Genomic DNA, 20,532 nt, shown 5'->3' on the forward strand with positions numbered 1-20,532 from the left:
GTTGAATAGCAGAGCAGGCTCGAGGGGCCTACTCCTGCTCCTAATTTGTATGTTTGTGTGAAAGTGCTGTTTCCTGAAGTTTGGCTCCTTGGGCTAATTACAATAGATTGCTCCTTACAAGAGTCTGTACTGCTTATTAATGCGGCAAACATAAACACTTATGTAATTTTTTTTTTGTGGGCCCTAAAAGATTGAGTGGTTGGCCCAAATTAAGTATTTTGACTCCTGTCTGAAATTAATTTAATCTAGTTTAATTTAACCCACCCATTCAACACTTTTCTGTTCCAGGGATGAATATATTGGTCACGAATGAATTGCGCTTTGAAGAGATATTTTGTTGACTAAGAAGCCCTCAATGAAAGGGCCAGAATGAATTTCCAACACACTTCAAATTTGATCACATTCCCAGCAGAGTATTCCAAAGGCTGGGGAGTCATTTTTGGCTTGTGCATGTCCTCCAAGCACTTCATTTGTGTGCCTTTGTTAAATTCTTATTTAAAGTAATGTAGAATGTATTCAAATAAAGTTTGTAAGAAGTTGCCAGTGTTTCCTTTTTATACAGTTATTCATTGTGTATATTTATTTCTGACTTGCTTTAATGAACACTGACTACTAGTTGCATGTTAACAGGTTTCCTCAATAGATCAGTGAGGAATTCTGAGACCGGAGTAGGCCCTTAGCACCTTGAGCCTGATCTGCCATGCAGTAAAATTGAGGCTGATTTAGGATCTCAATCCTTACACCTGTCTTTGCCTTGCATTCCTTAGTACCTTTTTGCTTTCCTAGGCCCAACCATCTTCTGTTTCATCAGAAGGTTTGAAGTGGGAATGTTCACTGACCTGAGTTGCAAATGCAACAAACTGCAATGGAGCAATCTGACCACAGGCAGTAAGACCTGGACAATATTTAGGCTTGGGCTGATAACTGGTATGCAACATTTGTGCCACACATGTCATGTAATAACCATTGCCAACAAGTCTAACCACCTCCCCTTAGCATTCAATGGCATTGAAATCACTCCCATCAACTTCCTGGGTGTCAACATTGACCAGAAATCTAACTACCAGCCACATAGATACTTTGGTTATAAGAGCAGGTCAGAGGCTGGATATTCTGCGGTGAGTAACTTGCCTCCTGACTCCCCAAGTCTTTCCACTCCTTGTCTGGATGACTGCCTCTCCAACAAACTTTTTTTCACGCCATCCAAGGCACCACATCCACCACTTGCGCACTGTAGCTGCTGTATGTACATTCTGCAGGATGCACTGCAGCAACTTGCCAACAGCATCTAGACTGGAGCTGTTGGCCTTGGAAGAGCCCAGACTTTGCAGCGGTGGGCAGGTTATTGGTAAGTGCAACTTGATAACACTGACCACTGCTCATGATTTGAGTAGACTGATGTGGTGATTGGATTTACCCTTTCTGTTGCCAGGACATACCTGACCACTTCATCTGGTAGATGCTAATATGGCTAGGGGTGCAGCTAGTTCTGAAGTGCAAACCTTCAGCAGTGTTGGGGCTCATAGCCTTGGCTGTATCCAGTGCGCGAAGTGGTTTCTTGATAGCATGTGGAGTGATTTGAGTTGGCTGAAGACTGGCATCTATGGTGCTGGGGCCTTCTGGGGGACGCTGAGATCATTGAAAATGCTTCAGCCTTGTCTTTTGCACTCGTGCTTGTTTCCCCATCATTGAGGTTGGGGATGTTTGGGGAGATTCCTGTTAATTGTTTAGTTGTCCAGCACCACTCACAACTGTAATAAAAGCAAAATACAGCAGATGCTGGAATCTGAAATAAGAAATGCTGGAAATACTCCACAGGTCTGGCAGTATCGAGAGAGAGAGAGAGAAGCAGAGTTAACGTTTCAGGTCAGTGACCATCTGATCTGAAATGTTAACTCTGCTTCTCACTCCTCAGTAGCTGCCAAACCTGAGTGTTTCCAGAATTTCTTTTTATAACACGCACAACTGGCTGATAGGACTGCAGAGCTTTGATTCTAATTTGTTAGTTGTGGGTTTGCTTTGTCTAGCATGTTGCGGTTAAGTATGCATGTAGTCCTGTGTTGTAGCTTCACCAGGTTTAAAACAATTTTTAGATATGCTTGGAGCTACTTCTCATGTGCCCCTCATTGAAGCAGGATTGATTTCCTGGCTTGATTGTAATGAGGGATATGCTGGGCCATATATTTACCAATTTGTGGTGGAGTACCATTTTACTGACATTATGTCATGGGTGCCTAGTTTTGAGCTGCCAGATCTGTTGTGAATCTATCCCATTTAGCACTGTGGCATTGCCACAGATGGATGGTATCCTCAATGGTGTGAAGATGGGATTTTGTCTCCCAGGACTATGTGATGGTCACTCCTACCAATATTGTGGATTGATGCATCTGTAATGGGTAGATTTAAAGATGTGGCCAAGTAAGTTTTTTTTTTTTTTTTTTTTTTTTTTTTTTTTTTTTTTTTTTCCCTCACCACCTGCAGGCCCAGCCTGGCAAATATATCTCGAGTCTGTCAGCATTGGGCCACTGAGCCACTCTTGGTGATGGACATTGAAGTTCCCCACATGGAGTATATTCTGTGCCCCTCCTACCTTCTTCTTCAAAGTGGTTGATAGAAGAGCACTGATCCATCAACTGAGGGAGTGTTTTAGGTGGTAATCAGGTTTCCTTGCCCACGTTTCATCTGATGCAATGAGACGTCATTGGTTCTGGAGTCAATGTTGAGGAATGTTTGCTAATTTCACTCCTGAAGGGTGTAATTCTAAAAGGCTATGCCTCTGTCTCTCCCCTCACCCCGCCTTGCAAGTTCTAGTCTCTCTAGTGGAAATAGTTAATCTCTCAACCCTATCTGTTCCGCTTACTATCTTTAAACATTGATCAAATCACCTGACTTGAGTTCCAGGGAATACAACCATAGTTTAATTTCCTCTTGTAATTTAACCATTGGAGTCCAATTGCTCAAGACCAATATTTCCTTCCTAATGTGTGGTGTCCAGAGCTGCTCACAGTACTCCAGGTGTGGTCTAACAGGGCTTTGTATAGCTGTAGCAAAACTTCTATCCGCTTGTATTCTAGTCCTCCTAAATATGGAATACTTGCCTTTATTAGTCATTTTGATTAAACTGCTGCAAATAGCTGCAGAAAATATTGATCTGCATACCTGGATCTCCATTGTTTCTCACTTTTCACCATTTAAAAGTGATTGTACATTTGCCTACATTGAAATCCACTTACCACAACTTTGCTCATTCACTTAATCTATTAATATCTTTGCCATCAGCAAACTTGGATTTGTGGCATTTTATCCCATGCTAAAGTGAAGAATATAGTGAATAGTTGAGGCCGCACTCCAGATCCTTGTGGGACACCCCTAGTCTAATCCTGCCAGTTAGTACTGGCTCATAATTCCTACTCTGCCTCCTGCCATTCAACCAATTTCCTGCCAACTCAATTTTGCTTTCAATTCCATGAGTTTCCAATGAGCACCCCTGCCCCACTCCACCTGCCCAACCTCCCTGCTGTCACTTCTGAAATTCATGTCCCATGCATGTATTTTTTTGTTGGTGTTCTATAAAGATGCCTATTGCTATGGCGTTATCTTGTGCAAAATGGAATATTACTGTGTACAGTGGCAGGATGATCAGTTAATCCTTAACTACTATTTCACAAATGAACAAATTGCCCAGTTTAATGGGGCCTGGGCAAGTCATGTGCTCTGCACACACTGACCTATTACAGATGAACAGTGCTTCAATTAATCCACTAGTAAGTGATGACTTTGGCTCCTTATGGTTGGCTGACCCTCAAATGTTTAATACAAAGATTCCGTTCTCCAAAACTGGACACGAGGGACTAAGATGCAAGTTGGAATTTTGCTCTATAGGCTGTTTGGTAGCTGTCTGTATTTGTATAGTATACCCTTCACCAATGGGACTTGTTTGCCTGCATCGAATGCTTTATCCATGGTAGTGTCATCAAACTGACCCGATCAAAGGCTTTAAATGAAAAGTAGGTCATGTGCAATATTCTGAATACTAGTACTATAGTCAAATTGAATAAAAGTGGTTTGCCTTAGTTATATTACTGTATGTGACTACTGTGTTTCCCATCTTGTGTGGAAGACAAGCCAGTTTAGTAAGCTGAAGAACTCTAGCAATGGCCAGTTTGGCCGAGCTGAAAATACATTGGTACTGAGGACTCTTGATTTCAGTCGACAGCGTTTTGCCCATGTTAGGGAATTGACAGGTTCTTTTGTCCTGGATTTAAATAGGGCACTTCAGCTCAGGTCTGGGTGATTTTGCCCATTCCAAACCAAGAACAATGCTAGGCTGCAGGAGCCTGCTGGCTAGAAGTATTGCAGGGACCAATTCTCAAGTGGGAGTGGGGAGCTTAAAGCTTTCCTTGTTGGGTCTGGAGGGTCCTGCTCCTGACCATATAAGTAAAAGAAAAACATAGCTTCAGGCCTTGTGTCCCCTTCCTGTTATCTTCGCCTGGCTCCCAAATCTGTGTCTGGTGCTGTTCAGCCAATGACTGAAATGCATAAGAGTCGCCATGAGTTATTTATCCTCCAGTTTGGATTAGATTAGAGATACAGCACTGAAACAGGCCCACCGAGTCTGTGCCGAACATCAACCACCCATTTATACTAATCCTACACTAATCCCATATTCCTACCAAACATCCCCACCTGTCCCTATATTTCCCTACCACCTACCTACACTAGTGACAATTTATAATGGCCAATTTACCTATCAACCTGCAAATCTTTTGGCTTGTGGGAGGAAACCGGAGCACCCGGAGAAAACCCACGCAGACACAGGGAGAACTTGCAAACTCCACACAGGCAGTACCTGGAATCGAACCCAGGTCCCTGGAGCTGTGAGGCTGCGGTGCTAACCACTGTGCCACCCTTGTTTTCCCTTATTTCTGTGGAGGAAACACCTGACCTTTGCTTGTTATCTTCTCTTAATGACAACTGAGATTGATTTCCATGGTAATATCCAATAGTAATGCAATGAGTCAACCTGTCTGAAATAATACTAGTGACCAAATTACTCATATGTTGAAAACACATATTGAAAATGCCAGAAAGACTTCTTGATCAGCGAGTCTTGTTGAGTGCTTAGCCTTTGAAATCCTATCATAAGAGCATTCTAACTTGCGAGCTGCATTTGTGCAGTGTGTAGGATAGTCTCTAGTGGGGCAAGTAATAATCAGTCCAGCAGTTTCTTTGAATTCTTATTTATTATCTCAATTGCCAGTATCATGAAACAAATATCAAAATGGAATTTGCTGCAGGTAATATGGATGTGTTGCCTTACGCTTGCAGACCTCCTTTGTCCATCAATACTTTCAGCGTGGTTTTTGACCCAATTCAATAAGCCGATGTAAGAAAGGAAAGAGGTACAATACTGACAAATTATAAACAGATTTCAATAGCAAGTCCATTTTAATGAGCATTTCCCCATGAAGAGGATATATATGTGTGTGTGTATGTATATGTAATTTTGTGCTACACTATCCTGAATAGTTAAATTAAAAATGACATTCTCCTTAGGGTAGGACAGAGCTGCTTTCTGGGTTATTTCCCTATATAATAATGGCAACTTGCTCCTGACATTTCAAAAATTACCCCTTTGGTTTAAGATGTGTACGTCCCAATGGATAAACCCTGTGATGTTTCTTTTTTTCTGACACATTGTCTGAAATGAAGTGAAGGCATCTCTAAATCCCATGCACAGTTTCCAGTTCTCCAGCCTTTTCGTTTTGTTATGCATCGCCAGAATTTAACGAGTAGACTAAAGAATCCGATCCCTGCATGTTTGTGATAAGCTCTAAATACAGCACTTTCATTGATTGCTGGAATGAAGCATTTTGTATGCAAATGAAGTATGGATTGGCAGAGCAAATGCTGCCAGAATGGAAGAAAGTAAACATTTACTCCCTTGAATACATTGTTTGCATAAACTTCAAGTAACTTTGAACAGGAAAGTGTTTTGCCTAATTATCATGCACAATACAAGTTACAGCCTTATTTTATTTCATAATTATAAATGTTGGGAGAAAGATAAAATATAATGCACTGTTAACGTACCAGTTTTTTCCCCAAATAAAATATAGATCTGACCATTGCTGTGTACAAGCACAGTAAGGTGACATGCACTGCATTGTGATGTGATCATTCCTTAACCCTAGTGTTGGATATTTTTAATGTGTTTCATTAGTTATTCTTCATCCTCCATTTTTTTTTTTTCCCTCTCTCCTAAAGACTCACTCTGGGCTTCAGTTCCACGCTGCTTGTGGGTCCTTATCTTTAAATGGCCATTTTTTGTCTTGTCAGTAGTGTCAGGCCTCTGAGTTAGAAGGTTGTAGGCTCAAGTCTCACTCCAGGCATTTGAACCCATAGTTTAGGTTAACACTTCAGTGTAGTATAAGTAAGTGAGGCAAGTGAATTCAGAGGTACTATCTTATTGAGATGTTAAACCAAAGCTCTGGCTACATGTTCAGGTGATACTATTCAGATTAGATCAATGAAATTCTCTGTGTTGACCAATATCTATCAAGAGGAACCACAGACATGATCTTCACTGTGTGCCAAATGCAAGGAACACCACCAACTGCTGTGCATAGCCTTCTTTGACCTCACAAAAGCCTTTGACTCGGTCGACCATGAAGGTTTAAGGAATATCCTGCTGAAATTTGCTGCCCTCAGAAGTTTCTCACCATCCTCCATGATGACATGCAAGCCAAGATCCTCACCAATGGAACCACCACAGATCCTATCTCCGTCAAGACCAGGGTCAGGCAAGGCTGTGTTATCACACCATCCCTCTTCTCCATTTGCCTTGCTGCAATGCTACACCTCACCTCTGGCAAACTACCCACAGGCATGGAGAAAATCTACAGAACAGACAGGAAACTGTTCAACCTACGCCGCCTTCAATCTAAAACCAAAATCACTATAACCTCAGTCATTGAGCTTCAATATGCAGATGGTGCTTGCATGTGTGCTCAACCTGAAACTGAGCTCCTTTGTCGACTCCTCCTTTGAAGCATATGAGGAAAATGTGTCTTTCTTTAAACACTTGGAAAACTAAGGTCCTATTTCAACCAGCTCCCACAGCAGACCTCCCTCCATCAATGGTGAGATCCTGGAAAATGTGCTCGACTTTTTTTCCATATCTTGGGAGCCTGCTATCAGCAAAGGCAGGCATCGACAGCAAGGTTCATCATCGCCGCCAATGTTCCAGCTCAGCCTTCAGCCAACTGAGGAAGAGAGGATCAGGATCTCAAACCCGAGACTAAGATCGTGGTTTACTGGGCAGCAGTGATCCCTACACTCCTATATCCTTCGAAGACTTGGACAGCTTACAGCAGGCACCTCAAAACACTGGAGAAGTACCACCAGAGGTGACTGCGCAAGGTCCTTGAAATCTGGCTACAAGAAAGGAGGTCAACAGCAGCAACTTTCCCAAGCCAACCTGCCCAGTATCAGGGCACTAATGACCCAAAACCAGCTCCACTGGGCAGGACATGTCGTTCGCATGCCTGACACCAGAACTTGGTCACAGCAGGAAACTCCCAGGAGGACAGTAGAAATGCTTTGGAGATGTCCTCAAAGCATCCCTGAAGTGATCAAACATTCCCGTCGACTTGTGGGAGTTCCTGACTCGTGATGGTCCTAGATGGAAAAATCTCATTAGAGAAGGCATCGTACACCTCGAGGGACTTTGTCAGGAACATGTGGAGGCAAAGTTGAAGCGCTGGAGGGAAGGCCACAAACCTCCAAAGTACTCATTTACCTGACCCTTCAACTGCCACTCGTGGCAGAGTCTGCAGATCATGCATTGGACTTATCAGCCATCTCAAAACCCATTCAACTGGAGTGGAAGCAAGTCCTCCTCGATCCTAAGGGACTGCCTAGAAGATCCCTCTTACAACGCCACAAAAAAGATTGCCTGATCATTCACTCCATTTTCACTTGTGGAACCTCATGCAAAAAAACTGCCATTTTCCTGCATAATAGTGACTATTCTTCGCAATAATACATTAGCTGTGAAGTCCTTTGGAACATAACCAAGCTGCGAAAGGCACTATATAAGTGCAAATTCTGACTACATGTATGTCGACAGTGAATGAATGCTATCAGACTATTGGACAGTAGGATGTATCATATCTGAGTCCACTCTTATCCTTATCTGAGGCCAATATGCATATACTTTCTGCCAGGGTTCACATGATGGTGATCCGGACTGGTTCCCTCTTTTCCGCCCTGGATGCTCGTCCCCCTACCATTGCCCATCTTCAGATCAACAACACTTACTGGTGATTATTTTATACTTGCATTGTAGTCTTTCAGCAATAATGTGTATATATTTTGTTAATCCTATTGTCAAACTCATACTATAATGACAAATTTTGGAAATGTCTTCTGTTGCTCCAACTAATTTAGGTTCTTTTTTTTGTCGACTTTAAGGTGTGGGGTCACTATTGATTCTTATGACTGATTTTTGGTGCATGAACAAATACAATATAATTTATATTTGTCTGGGTGCTTGGTATTCAGTGATGCACTGACTGGTTAAATGAAACATTCGCTTGTGTATGTTATCTTAACCACTGTTAATGAGATACACCTGTCATCTCATTTTGAAATTATAGCAGTGAACAGGTTCAGCACTTCAAACATCTGATTGGCTGCCCACAAGGTAATGCCAAATGCTTTCCCTATTTCTCCTAAAGGCTCATTCTTGGGTTCAGCTTCAAGGACACAGGGTACCATCTGGGCCATTTTCTAATAAGTATTTAGTTTTGCTTCAAATGAAGATGATGATTTGATCGCTTTTGTTATCAGTGTGTTTTTTCACATGGTCCTTCAATGCCTCGTTTTGAAATTCCTTCAAGCAATCTGAGTTCTGATGCGGCTCCGCCCATTTGGTCATGTTGGATGCAGTTATTACAATGCCAAAGTTCATATGTGATTGGTTCATAGTCTCCTCAATCACAGATAAGCTTATAGCGGTGGAGGTTTGTGTTTAAATAGATTACCTCCTGATTTGTATGTTAACTCTCGGGTCAAATTGGTATTCGGCCTCAGAACTTTAAAAATGCAAAAACCTGGAAAGAATAGCATGTAGACCGAACACACCAACAGCCATTAAATAATAGCACTGATGCCGGATGGTAGAACTTACAGGCTAACTGGGGTAAGGAGTTGGAGCTCAGGTTAAATTACAAGATAATGCCCCCTTCACTTTAATCATTTCACGTGCATGTATTAGCTAAGTAGTTGAAGAAAAGCCTGACAGTGGTAGGTGAGTGGCAAAGCAACACTTGTTGAATAATACTGACTACAGATGCAATCTTGAAATGTCTGGCTACCCTGGACTGTGCTGTCTTATTATTGGAACTTGAAGCAGTGATATTCCAGGAAACACTGTATTCCTATTTTGGATCAAACTGCTCACCCTGAATTGAGAGGGGGCCAGAAAAATGCCCTCTTCTATTTCTGGTAGGCTAAACACAACTGACTGTTCCTCTGTGAATATACAGTATGTAAAGTAGAAGGATGTCTGGATCAAACATGACTGCTTGTGCAATGTGAGAACACTAATGGGCAGGACCATGGGCCACAGGTCCAGTGTGAAGATTAGCAACCATTACGTGCAAACTCCTGTGCAGGAGTGGGGATTTTAATAGTATGTTGCTGATTGGCTTGTGAATATTTTTTGTGCTAGATACATTCAGTCAGTGAGGAATGCTTTCTATACCTTGCATACTGTAATTCATTCTATTTGTAGATTTGGGCCAGGTTCAACTGCAAATCCTAAGTTTAAATGGAGAGCCCCTACCCAGCTTGGCTTCGTGACCAGTGCAGACCTAGTATTTAGGCCTACCTCTAACTGTAATCTCTAGGTTTCAACCTCCACCTCCAATCCTGGGGTCCGTTGGACAATTGCAGCCATCTCTTCGCAGCCATGTTCAGTTCAGTATTAGCCCCCAATACTGACATCCTAAACAGAGCAAGAACAACCAGGATTAAGAGCATGCTGCTGAAGATGCAAGCAAGATGTGAGAATATTAAATGAACCATTCTCCAGGAGAATAGTGTACATAAAGCTGAAGGAGCAAAATGCTTCCACTGAGCCCAGAGAAAACAACCAAAAAAAAAAAATCCTGAATCTCCATAGAACACGACTTGAGTTCAAAGTGGCATAGCAATTTGAGGAAACCACACTTTATCAGCATTAGGATGAGGTAAAAACGCCAGAAAAACAATCTTAAAGAGAACTTGGATTCAAGTCTATGTCTGAGAGAACCAACTGATCTCAATGAGGCTTGATGAGTCACTGGTGGCATCATAGACTCGAGACGAACAACCAAGTATCATTATTGACACTGAAACTATCACTATTATGATGTATCTACAAAACTAAAAAGAAAATACAGATGCAACAAAAATTGGGCAATTGCATCATATGACTCCCATCACCTGGTTAGTAGTTGATCAAGTTTATTCAACAGATTTTATTTCAATGCACTTCTAATCAACTAAGAACCGATGCTTATATGTCTAATAAACAGCAACCAGACAAATAGACACTCTGTCAGTAGGCCTAACATTGGTGTCACATTCTGAAAATTTGGCACATTTTGCCAGTCTTCCTTATACTTTAGCTCACTCCAAACATTTAGCAAAGGAACTCTACAGAATTGTCTAAATTGGTGCCTTTTTGTTTTGGTGGCTGATTTAATGCCTCCTTCAGTAACAACATGCCAGATTTGGTTGGCAGGACACTCCCCCTTGAGCTCTATGCCAGGTAGCACGATTACAGAGTCCTACATGAAAGAGTGGAAGAGTTGATGGGTATAAAGAAAAGCAGGACAGAAGAGTGAAGCTAAAATATAAAACGAGGGAAATGTTAAAACAAAAACAGGAGGAGAAAGGATATGTGAAAATAGGCGAGAGTGATAGAGAAAAATAAATAGCGGGAACATTCATCCATAATACTGATTATGAACAAGGTTTCAGATAGCAAATCTAGGGTGACAAAATGATCTATTTTTGACTTGTACAGCAGACTGATAGAGGCACGCTGTAAATATGCTGATTTCACAACATACACACCTAATATTGGGAATCAAAGCAGGTTACAACATCCAGTTTTGGTTGTGAGTGCAGAATTAAGTGTTCTGAACAACAATGAAGAGAAACACCCAGCCCTCAACTTGATATTTGAGACAGCATTGCACTGAAAAGTGATGAGTGAACTATGGAAAAAAGACCATTGACAAAATCAATCACTATCTCATTCTAAATACCATCACTGCAAGAAGAGGAAGAAAAAAAAAATAGTCTTAAAAATCGAACATGAACCACATATCAGTGGCACTAAATGTTCTGGTATCTACTCTGCGCACTCACAGAAAATCACAGCTTGGAGATGCAGACTGTGTGAGGATGATAATCGGGGAACATTGTTCTCAGACATCTGGCCAGTAGATAAGGTACGCCTGTTTACAGATGATAATGAAAGTAGGCATCTGCAGTACTGTGTCTTCGAAAATTTCCCTGAGTTTCTGAAAAGGTTTTATTTAGCCCAATGACCTTAATTGAATATTAATTAACTAATTACAGAAATATTGTTCTTCACAAATCCTGAATAGGTGACTTTTTTTTTTAAATGCCATTTTTTTTATTAATGTTTGCACAGCGTATAATTGAATCTTTGTGGCTGCCAGCAACTGTCAGATACACCTCTCAGCTTCTGCAATAAACCAAATTTAAAAATTTTGCTGGGAGTATGATTCATATCACTGCAGCAGGCTTTTGGTAGTTTTTGTATTTTACATTTTTTGTAAATAAAAAATGTAGTTTTTTTTTCGCTGGTTCACAAATATTAACAAAATGGTATTTAGCTTTCTTCTTAGGCATGTCAAGTGCAGTATAACTTGAGTTGAAGGTGGTCAGAGCACGTCAGCTCCACACAGACTGACTATGTTGTCTGGGCTGTGGTTGGTGTCGCAGCAAATAGTGTTGTGATCACTTGCATAGTGAAAATAGAGTATAAAATGAGAAGGCCTACTAACTTTTCTGTATTCAGCAGGAGACTCCTGGTGAGATAATGATCTCCCATTTGCTTGTCCGAGGATCTCACACTTGCATGTACTGTGCCATTATTTCCAGCATTTTTCTGACTCCCTACAACGGAAAGCACATAAATCCAACAGCCATATGGGCTATAAAGAAAGAAAACAAAATGCAAAAGAAAATACGAGGGTAAGATGATAAAGAGAAGAAATGCCTCTTATCTGCCTTCTGGAACCAATAGGAGATACAGCATGCCTTTTTAGCCATGTTTATGTTTTTATGGTGTGAGTGGACAACTCGGGTATACACCCTTAGAATTTGTCAATGTTGAAAGCTCTGGATAATGGTTGGTTAAACCTGTGACTCTGAGAATGTGATGAATAACATTCACTGAATTGCTAGACAGAGATCCAGTGGCAAAAGGGTTTCCAATGACAATTGCCTGTAAGGGGGAAGGTTAAGCAGTTGAGATCTATAATCCCTTGATTAAATTATTGCCATTATTTCATTAAAGGTAGACATTATTGTTTCTAAAATTCACAATATGGGGAAAATTGTAATCATTTTATTTTTAAAAAATTACAATTTCATTGCACATAACTACTGTATAGGTGCTGCATTTCTGTTGCTGTTGCCATTACATGTTGCTACTTTGTTCCAAAGCAAGGCTGAAGGAATAGCTTAATCATAGTGTAGGGCCTGAAGGAAAAGCTCTGTTATTGTATAAGTCTGAAGTGCTAGCCTAGTTCAATTGGTAGCACTGTCACCTCTGTGTCACAAAATTGTGGATCAAGCCCCACTGTGGGCTTTGGGTGCTCTTTTTATTCATTCATGGGATGAGGGTGTCACTGACCAGGCCAGCATTTGTTGCCCATCCCTAATTGCCCTTGAGAAGGTGGTGGTGACCCGCCTTCTTCAACTGCTGCAGTCCATGTAGTATAGGTACACTCACAGTGCTGTTAGAGAGGGAGTTATCTAGGAGCAGGTCAACCCCATCCACAGGCAAACTAGGGACAATCCCTATGGTCACCGGTCCCAAAAATAGGTCACCCTCCAAGTGCACCCGGTGTAAAGGTACAGGCATACGCTATCCTCCAATACCATTCACCACCATTCTGGTGTTTACTGCACTCTCTGGGGGGAAAGGTCAGGCCTTTTCCCAGTAAAAGGGATCTAGTGGCCCCTGATTGCCTGAGGATTACTATGGGCTTGCTTACCCCACTCGAGGGGTATGGGGTTAGTCTCCCTTCAGACACAAAACCCTGATAATCTTCAGGAATCCTATTAAATTTTCCTGCACCTGCAGCGGTAGACTGCCAGGGTCTCACTCTTACTGTATTTAAAGCTTAGCTTCTTCAGCTCTGCTTTCCGTCAGGGTCCCTTCTTCACTGAGCGGGTGTGCCCTGAGTAACCCTACTGGTTTTCCCTTTAGTTTCCAGCAGTCAGCTATTAAATACCCTGCTTTATTACAATGGAAGCACACGGGTCTCCGGGTCTCACTCCTACCTACAGCACCTTCCTTTTTGGCTGGAGCAGGGCCCCCTGTTTCTCCTGCTTTTCTTCCCCTCCCAGGACTGTTTGGGCTTCTATCACCTTTCTGTCCTTTTCGGATTTGTGCGGGTGATTAGGAAAGGTTTTCTCCTGGGAAACTGACTTCTAAATAAGAGCAAACTCATCGGCCAGGACTACTACCTGCTGGGCTTTATGAGCCTTTTGTTCCTCCACATGTGTCTTTACGGAGAGCGGGAGAGAGTCTTCAAATTCCTCTAACAAAATTACTTCTTTGAGATTCATAGCTGTGCTGCACTTTAAAAGAGCCCTCAGCCGCTGGTCAAAAGCCAGCTGCTTATTTTTCTCAAACTCCAGGTAAGTTTGATCAGCTTGCTTCTTGAGGGTTCTAAACTTTTGGCGATGGGCTTCCAGTACTAACTCATATGCCCCCAGGATAGCATTTTCTGCCAGTTCATAATTTGATGAACTCTCACTTGGCAACATGGAATAAACCTCATGGGCTTTTCCTAATAATTTGCTCTGTAACAACAGAGTCCAAGCCTCAGCTGGCCACTTTAACTGCCTTGCCAGTTTTTCAAAAGACACAAGTAATGCTTCCATGTCTCCCTCATTGAATTTTGGGATCAGTTGGGAAAGTTTTAACAATTCTGTACCCAGCCCTGAATTACGCTCCACCATATTGGCCATGCTTTCATTGGGGTTACTCTGTCGCCCCCTAGTTAACTCAAGCCGCCTTAGCTCTCTCTCTTCGCATTCTTTCTGGAAGGTTCTTTCTCTTTTTCTCTCTCTCTCTCTCTCTTTCACTTTCTCTGTCTTCTAATTCAAGTTTCCTCCGTTCCAATTGTATCTTTGCTGGCAATACCCTGTCAGAGTCCACTTCTAACCCTGTTTCTGCTTCAGATTCAAGGGAAAAATGGTTGGCCACTAGTCTTAGGAGTTCAGACCACCTAGCCTTGCCACGTACAGTGATCCCACACTGCTCAGCCATTTTCCTCAACTCCTCCATTGACAGTGCTTTTAACTTATCCCAAGTTACTTCACCCTGGCTTGGGGAGCTACTAGTTTCAGTCGCAGACATGTTCGTATTCTAGCACACACAACCACAAGAAAACCTGTATTGAAATCTTTTCTCTTTTTTGATTGGGAACAATTTGGCTCCCCACTTCCAATTTCCCATTTGTCTATGGGTAAAATCTCGGATGCTAGCCCCCAAATTTCTGATGCAACCAGGTGAGAGGGGTCTCAAGGGTTCCCTCTCAGCCTTTGCCTGGTTTAACCGTAACAGGGTTTAATTTTAAAACACCGTGTTTTTAGCTCCCCCTTAATCAATCCTTGTTCACTGCTCCAATTGTAAGGCAAAGAAATCAAACAGGTTTCCTTAGATTTAAACAAGAAAGGTAGAAGTTTATTAATCTTAAACTCTAATCTGGTTAACAATTACGAATATGCAACGTGACCATGTTAGCATGCATATACGATAAACACACATGCAGATAGAGCCGGAAAAAGTGGAAGGAATAAAAGGGAAAGGTTTGAGGCAATATCTGGTAGTTACAGTCCTTTAAGTTCAATGTGGAGTCTTCGGTTGCTGGTAAGTCTTGCAACTCGTTGGGGCCCAGTTCACGCTTCAACTTGTTCCGATGTAGGAGTCTTTTCTCTCTTGAGGTTTACGTGTCTTCTGTGGGTCCGGTGGCTTGGGGAGAAATCGAGAGAGAGACCAGCCAGGCGAGAGACTTGCTTGTTTCAGCTTCAGTTGCACACAGCCTTCTGAATTCAAACTGTCCTGTGGCTAGTTCAAAAAATCTGGACTGGCCAGTTAGTCATGTGACCAGCTGGTCTAACCAGCCGTGGCTCTGGATTGTATCATCTTAGCAGAGCCTGGAATGTGCTTCCTTACACCTTCAATGTCAGGTGATCAAAATCCATTTTGGGTTAATTGGAGCAGGGAATAGTCCTTTGTCTCCACAAGCAGCGTCTCTTAGTATGCAAATGTCCTTCCAGCCCAGTGTCTGGTGATCTTCAGACAAGTAATTTCTTCACTCCAGCAATAGTTTAAAATCAATGTTCATATGACAAATTTAATATGCCTCATTCTTAAACTTCTTAAACATTATTGGAGCTGCACTCATCCAGGCAACTGAAGAGTATTCCATCACACTCCTGACTTTGACTTGTCGATGGTGGAAACGCTTTGGGGACTCAGGAGGTGAGCCACCTACCGAACCTCTGACCTCTTATGGCCACCATACTTATGTGGCTGGTCCAGTGAAGTTTTGGTCAATGCTGGCCCTCAGGTGGGAGATTCGGTGATGGTAATGTCATTGACTGTCCAGGGGAGACAGTTAGATTCTCCCTTGTTGGAGTTGGTTATCAATTGCAGTTAACTTAATGTAAGCTGCCACTAGCCTGCAGCAGTGAGGGAGTGTTGCATTGTTGGAGGTTTCAGCATTTGAATGAGCCATTAAACGGAGCCTCTGTCTGCTGTTTCAGGTACGTGGTAAAGATCCGATAACATTATTTGATGAAGAGTCGTGAGTTTTCCCGTTGTCCCAGTTGACGATGGCCAGGATTTTGCAGTCAGCGGCGAAGCTGACTTCGCCATACTTAGCTGATTCATAGGCTGCAGCGAGAACTGCCTCTTCTCACTGGAACATTGCCTAGTGTCAGGAGAAACAGCGAGGTCTTCTTCCAGCCTGGTGCATTGCCCACAAAGCCACACTGCCTAGTGGCATCACAAACTGAAAGACATGCCCAAGAGGACAGTCTTCAGCTCCAGGGCAGGTGAGATATTTTATTCTGATTTTAAATATTTTAAAACTGTTATGACATTTTAAAAAAGACTGTTATAAACTTTTAAATACTCTTGACACTTTTATAACAGTTATTAAAAGTTTATAAACTTGCAAATGCCGAGACAGAGGGCGAAGGGGAGAGAGACTGAAAGGGAGGAGACGGACATGAGAAAGATCTCTGACAATTCTCTCTAGCCCCCATCTGCTGCAATCTGTCCTTTGGATATGAATGCCACCTGGCTCCAATCTTATCCCCAACCCCCAGCTCCTCCTCCTCTGCCTTAGGCTTCGCCGTGATTTTCCCCTCCCATCGAGTGCTGTTGCCGACATGACGGGACTGAGGAGCCTGGGGAGGCGAGTTGCAGGTGGGGGTTAAGAGGAACTGAGGGAGCTGGGTTGAGGGGGGGGTGGGTGAAGTGGGGCTGAGGGAGCCGGGTTGAGGGGGGGGTGAGTGAAGAGGGGATGAGGGAGCCTCGTTTCGGTGGGGAGGGGGGGTGGTGAAGAGGAGCTGAGGGAGCTGGGTTGGGTGGGCGAGGTGTAAGAGGAGGAGCCTGGAGAGCCAGGCTGGGGAAAGAGGAGTGGCAGTAGGGGAGAAGGATCTGCTGGTGGGGCTACGGGAGCCAGACTTTATTTATGACCCTCTTTTCTTCATGGCAGCGAATCGTGAAGAACCGTGCTTTGAATATTGCCAATATTTTCATCTGTACTACCATGCCTGACAGATTATCACCCCTCAAATAAACAAGGCCATTCAAATATTTAAATTTACTTTTCACTAATTTAGTACTCCTTTGCGGATTTAGCCTGTGTTTATCAGCCCTACCGCTTTGCACGTAAAATCCGTGTAGGTAGTGGGCGAATAGGCAAAATTCTCCCACAACAGATCCCTGCTGCTTTAAGCATCGGATTGACTGGACAATCAGTGTGGGCTCCTCTGGAGTCCATTGAGGTGCGGCACAACTTCTGGGTTTCGGCAAAAGTGAGATTGCTAGAGGTTGAAGTGCCAGTGCAGCCCTCAATAGCAGTAAAAGTTTCAGCGTTCGCTGCTATTGGGAAAGGAAAATCCAGGCTGTTGCTCTTTCAAGCAACGCCATCATAAATAGATTAACTGAGAGGTTGTCTGTCAGAATTGCTTTTGTAATATTTCTGAGAGATGTGAAAGTTGCTATATAAATGCAAGTTCTTTCTTGAAGATGGAAATAATTCCATTACAATATGAAAGACCAGTGAAATTGCCAATCTGTGATAACAGTTCTGCTTTTTACGATCCTTTTTTCCTGGTCCATGCTTTTTTTACAGCCTGGGCAGGTGATCTGGCTGTCAGGTGTCAGTCACTGTTGTTCTATGGCATGTCATTAGGATGCCTGTGCGATTGATCTGGGCCTCATACTCACTTTTTCATTCTGATTTCCACCCACACTGCACAGGAAAATACCATGCTTCCATTCATCATCTTACTCATTAGTTTACTACTTTTGTAAGATATCCCAGTGCACTTCGTGACAATTGGCCAGATTGCCCCGGGGTAGAAAGGGGGAAATCATCCAGAGCTGCTGCTCCTGATGGTTTAAATGTGGGTTGTTCTGTAAAGTGTGCATGGGGCCTCATACAGGGAGTCAGTATGGATTGGACTCAGTTGTGATGCCCTGACAATTGAGTAGTCTGTCATTACTCATTAGTTAAGGTTCACGCATGAAAATGGCCACATGGATAAGATAGCTTGAGGTGTCTGATGTACATGGAACCATATCTCAGAAAGAGTGAATTGCTTTCAGAAGAGGAGAGAAAATTAACAAAAAAATAAACATTCTAGCAAATGTTTGAGTCATTTAGTCAGGTTCGGACAATCAGACATCAGGCAAGAGAGTGACTTCTATGCATTAAGAGATGCAGATTTGAAACGTACTTTGGTGATGGAACAAAATTATCATATGACATCTGTTCATGAGTAACCCATAGGAATTGAGGATTATAGAGCTATTTGATGCCAATTTATTTGTCTGAAAGGATTCTGCTCTTGGGAATGGTTATTCATTATTTGGGACGGGAGAATTCATAGGCATGGCTGTGTTGAAAAGGCAAGCAGGACATGGGGAATGGACTGGATTTAAGGGATATCATGGACAGATTAGATAAGCTCACTTTTTGTTTTTACTTTGTTGCAAGAGTGTGAATGGTAATTTCACTGCCCAGTGATGTGATCATATATGGCAGTAAATTATAACTTAATAGTCAAATTCCAGAATGTATTAGAATGAAACCATGAATCACCTTGAGAACAGAGACACAGTAATGTTAATGGTGCATTACTGACATTCTCTGTCATGCCAGAGAGCATCAGAATTCATTTGCACCTGTGACTGATGAATTATGGGCTGCTCTCATTTCTGAGAGCTTCACCCTTCGTTGTGAATTTTCTGTTGGGCTCCATTAAAAGTATCACTGTTGTCTAATACTAATTTACAATTTATTTGTATTTCCCCCCCCTTCCTTCCCGTGTGCCAAACAAAATTTACAATCCAAAACAGCAGAAATGGGATCTGCTTCTAATCGTCTGCGAATGCGGCTCTTGATCCAGAAGGGAGGAGCCACTCAAGTAACCCAGAATAAGCAGTCCAAGGAGCATCTGATTGCTGCCGTTTTCTCCTTTGTTTCCATCTTCCTGCCCTCTGACCGGCACAGTAACTCACTATTTGAGGAATCATTACTGCTCCATGACACAATTCATTGGAGTTAGACCACATTGCCCAGCTCATCCATATGATATGGCTCTCTATTATAATAATGTATCCTTCCTGTTAAGTGAATGAAAGTAGCTGAAATTTGTCTGAAGTGAATATGAATGTTAATTGACAATTAAATGGCTTCAGGATGACCAAAAGAGTTTCTCTATTTTCCTGCCACTTATGTGGTCATTCATATGGTTATTCATATGGGTGCATCACTTGCACTGATAAAATTGATCATCCTATCCTATGCCCCTGACTTTGGAAAGTGGAACAAGAATCTCCCAAGTTAGAAATCTGTTTATCTGATTAAACAAACAGTCACAAAGAGAAACATACAAATTTTGCATCACATGTAAGGTTGTAAAATAAGGATCTAGAGATATGGAGCAAAGGCAATTAAATGGAGTTAAGGTACAGATCAGCCATGATCTAATACAGGGGTTGCTAACACATTGATTGTAGCTACTGGTAGCTCGCTGGCAGTCTTTGAGTAGCTCGCATAAAGCTTTGAGAAAACCGTTGGTCCATTGGGGGTCAAGTGTGTGTCCAGCGGGGCTGTAACTTGCACATACGCAGTATGGGTGTTGGAGCTGGATGGAGACAGTCATGACGGATGCGCAACAGGTGAGAAACCACCGAGTGCAGGAGAGGAATTGAGCTGGCAGGTGGGCGTGAAGGCTTCATAACCACCTGGTGTAGGCCTTAAACACCCCCAATAAGAAGCTACTGGTCCTGCGTTTGCACCGAGCTGGGCGGCAGATGCGGGGCTTCTCCCGTTGACAGGCCCAGGTTAATGGCTGCCAGCTTCCTGGCTCTTTTGGAGGAGCTAAGGATTAATAAACTGTAACATCAAACCCTAAAACTTTAAAGAAAATTTAGCTCTGTTATAAAGGGGATTGGGGGAGAGGAGGGAGGAACCTTTTTGGGACACAATACAGGGCAGGAGTTAGGCACAGCTACTGCTCCCCCTTTTCCTTTTGGGATGTTTTACTGAAGTGGTGTTGGTGAATCTTTCCAAATTCTGTCTTCCTATCCTGGTAATGTAGGTGGATTGTAGGTTGCTGAGAGTGTTGGACTATATTACCTCTCCTCATTCTTCCTCCTTCTCCCACTCTGAGTTCCAGGCTGCAGCCTCCAGCAGCTCGATGTGCCTGAAACATTAACTCTGTTTCTCTCTTCACAGATGCTGCCTGAATTGCTGAATATGTCCCACATTTTCTGCTTTTTATTTCAGATTTCCAGCATCTGCAGTACTTTGCTTTTGTTTTATTGCAGGCAATGCTCACAGAACTGAGTCGAGAAACACAGCCAATTTGTATTGGCCTCCTGTGTAGGTCTTTTTTGTTGCATTAGTTTGAGCTGGAATGCAGATGGAGGAAAAGCTGCTGGGTTTAATCCCGAGTACTTTT

At 42.6% G+C, this 20,532-nt stretch overlaps 1 long non-coding RNA gene across 1 annotated transcript; it reads left to right on the top strand.

Annotated features, from left to right (window-relative positions):
• The first annotated feature begins 12,048 nt into the window (after positions 1–12,048).
• Positions 12,049–19,723, top strand: LOC137377312 (uncharacterized). Its single transcript, XR_010976386.1, has 3 exons — positions 12,049–12,279; positions 16,093–16,383; positions 18,923–19,723. It is a non-coding gene; the product is annotated as an uncharacterized lncRNA (long non-coding RNA).
• Positions 19,724–20,532: the final 809 nt, after the last annotated feature.

The sequence above is a fragment of the Heterodontus francisci genome, chromosome 14, assembly GCF_036365525.1.
Source record: "Heterodontus francisci isolate sHetFra1 chromosome 14, sHetFra1.hap1, whole genome shotgun sequence".
NCBI lineage: Eukaryota > Metazoa > Chordata > Chondrichthyes > Heterodontiformes > Heterodontidae > Heterodontus > Heterodontus francisci.